This window comes from Drosophila miranda, assembly GCF_003369915.1.
Source record: "Drosophila miranda strain MSH22 chromosome Y unlocalized genomic scaffold, D.miranda_PacBio2.1 Contig_Y3_pilon, whole genome shotgun sequence".
Lineage (NCBI taxonomy): Eukaryota > Metazoa > Arthropoda > Insecta > Diptera > Drosophilidae > Drosophila > Drosophila miranda.
The window spans coordinates 7,290,611-7,294,087 of NW_022881625.1; positions in this window are offsets into that span (position 1 = coordinate 7,290,611).

A 3,477-nucleotide genomic window follows, 5' to 3' on the forward strand; every position below is an offset into this window, starting at 1 on the left:
GCTCTTTTGTGTTCTGTTCTGTTCTGTTCCGTTCTGTCTGCTGTCTGCTTTGATGCTTGAAATGTGTGAGAAATCGGCTAATCACACATGAGACCTGGCTAATTTGAATATTCCTCCACTGATTGTTTATCAATAGCCTACGAATTGGGAATCAGGAAACATCGTCTTATCTTTTGTAGGTAGCTCTTCGGCTAATGTTGCTTTAGTATGCAAACAAATTGAGGATTGTAAATGACGCCCCTGGGGTCAAAATTTGTCGTTGATAAGATAAACAGAATCGCACAATCCCCTTCCTTAATTGGCCCTTTATTTGATATTTTCTTGTCTCCCATCTTAACCTCTTCCCCATTCTGGTATTTGTTTTTCCACCCGAATACGAGTATTTGCCCGAGCAATTGACAAACAACTTCATTGTTTGTCCAAGCTGAAGCTCGACCCAAAGTCTTACTAAGACATCGGTTGACAGAATGGCGTAATATCACAATAATTAACAGAAAACTTAACAGCAAACGATTTCAAAAGTGAGCAACTCCTCTCTCAGTCGGATCTGACCCTAGCAATTAAGAGCACTACTTTCAGAAATATTGATGTAGTCAAGGTAATCTATACTTATTGCGAAAAGCTTCGGAAAACACAAATTGCCCTTAAACTCTTAAACATTTGCTTCATCTACGGTAACCAGTCGAAATCAGAGAGTATACGGAGTCTGGAGTGGAATTTTATTCCCCCTTCTCTTGGAGCTCACATATGTATATATGGTATTGGGCTTTAACACTGGTAAAAAAAAAAAAACTCGTATCACTCTGGAATTTGAGAATAAAGTGTGTCGCAAAGGAAAAGGAGTCCAACGACATTATTACTAGTTTTAAAAGAAAAATAATAATGAGATTATCTTCATTCGCGATTCGAAAACTGTTTAGACTTCTCATTTTTTCTTTGAGTGAATTTATATTTATAAACCTTTCAGCCCTGTTCTTCTTTCTGTCTGTGGGAACATCTGGAATTTGGAGACTGAGAGAGCTGGAGCCTAGGAAATTGCCCATCAAAATTGGCTCTGAGTTGCACACCGAATCCTCTACTAAAGTTCTTTGTGTTGGTGCAGCTGCAAAAGTGAAATCAGCAAATGACAACACTTCGGAAAGAGTAAGTAGAAGGGGGACAGACGTGATTAATGTAAAGTTTTTAACGCGATAAACTGAATATGTATATGTCCAGCTGCACAGGATCAGCCGCGTTTCTCCGATCGTCTGTCAATAATTTATACTATATACGTACTGTCTTACACTGATATAACATTCTCACATGATATTTTACCATACCCTTCCCGAATACGTGATGTGATCAGATCGAGAGACCCTCTAGCTGCGTGGGAGGAGGAGAGCAGAGTAAACACTAAACTAAATTTCTTGTCCATAAAGTCTGTTTTTTGGCAAACTGTGCTTGGATTGTTTATCCAATTTATGGCATTATTATACCCGATACTCAAAATGAGTATTGGGGTATATTAGATTTGTGGTAAAAGTGAATGTGTGTTACGTCCAGAAGGAATCGTTTCCGACCCCATAAAGTATATATATTCTTGATCAGCATCAATAGCCGAGTCGATTGAGCCATGTCCGAGAAAACCAAAAACGCAGAATCGTAGAGGATGACTATATGTTCTAGAGTGCAAAATCTGAACCAGATCGTATAATTATTATCTCCGTTTACTGCTGTTGCCCACTATCTGAGGGGATCGGCACGATTATTTCGTTTATTTCTTATTTTTTTTCTTTTCTTGAAAGAAACAATAGACACTTGAGAAAACTAGCCACCTTCGGCGTTTCCTTTTAGGGCATCAAAAAAGTGATCGTGACCATTGCCGGCCCACATTCGAAAATCGTTTTTCAAAAACTCTCGTTTGTTCTGGCGATGATGTCACAGTTTGAGTGTATATATATAAAGTATATATATTCTTGATCAGCATCAATAGCCCAGTCGATTGAGCCCTGTCTGTCTGTCCGTCCGTCCGTCTGTCCGTCCCCTTCAGCGCCTAATGCTCAAAGACTATAGGAGCTAGAGCAACGATGGTTTGGATCCAGACTTCTGTGATATGTCACTGCTACAAGAATATTTCAAAACTTCGCCCCGCCCACTTCCGCCCCCACAAAGGACGAAAATCTGTTGCATCCACAATATTGCACATTCGAGAAAACTAAAAACGCAGAATCATAGATAACGACCATATCTATCAGATTGCTGAATCTGGTTTAGATCAGATAATTTTTATAGCCAAAAGGAACAAATCAATTTGCAGTGGCTACGCAGCGCCCGACGTCACGCTCAGACTGATTTTCTGTAGAGGCGTCTGCCGGAGGAGAGCCATTCTGACTTAGTATCAAGTATAACTGTAGAGTTGCGGTGTCCGCAGCAACTCACAACGTTCCCCTCGTCTATGATTCTGCGTTTTTAGTTTAGTTTTTTTTTTTAGTTTTGCCGCATGGTTTGCATAAATTTCCATTTAGATTTCCATTGCCATTGCCATTGACTGCCTCGTTAGCTAGCCCCTTAGACCCATCAACTTTTGATTGATTTGATCCGATACGCTACGCTCCTCAGCTTAGCTAAAGATTAATTTATAAAACAAAAGATATACAAAAAGGGTAATAAAAGAGTAACGAACAAGATTAAGAACCATTAACCATAATATGTGCGTAAACAACACACACATTTTGAACCGAATCATATCAAATGCAAAAAAAAAACAAAACGAAAACAGAAAACAGAAAACCAATTAAAGATACTAAAACTATTATAACGAAAAGAAAAAGAAATGAAAATTCAAGAATGCATAAATCTAACATTTGCAATTACAAAATATTTACTCTGGTACAAAATGGTACATACAGTAAAGATATTCGTTTATACAATATTTACTGTCTATATAACCATTATATACTACTTACTTACTGACAACAAATTATTAACTGTTTTGTTCAATTTCATTATTCGTATGTTAATAAAAACAATTTCAGACTAACTTAAACTTACAGTCTGCTCTGAATACGGGTTAAATGCTGTTAAGACTATCAGAGAAAACTGGGGTGCCGGCCGAGTATTTGAGGGCGATAGTCATGTGCAGCGATGACTATAAAAAAATTGGGTGCCGCTTGTGGGCCGCCAAAACGGATGCAGAGAAGCTGAAGGACATCAACCAATAACTGTTTCGTTTTTTAATTTTAATATTTGATTTGTGTAGAAAAACTCGCCTGTTATTCGTAAATGTAACTTATTGACAAAAAAGGGAGGAGTATTTATATTGTGTGGGCGCCTTTGGGCCAAGAAATCATCAAAGTTATTCACGTCGCACAGTTTGGGAAAAAACTGGACTGGAGTGGAGTCGACTGGAGGGACTGCAATGACACTTGCCGGCTGGCGGCCTCTTGGAAATTTTAAGCCTCGTTAAGCTTCAGGTCAACCGCCTGGCTGGTCTGCTTG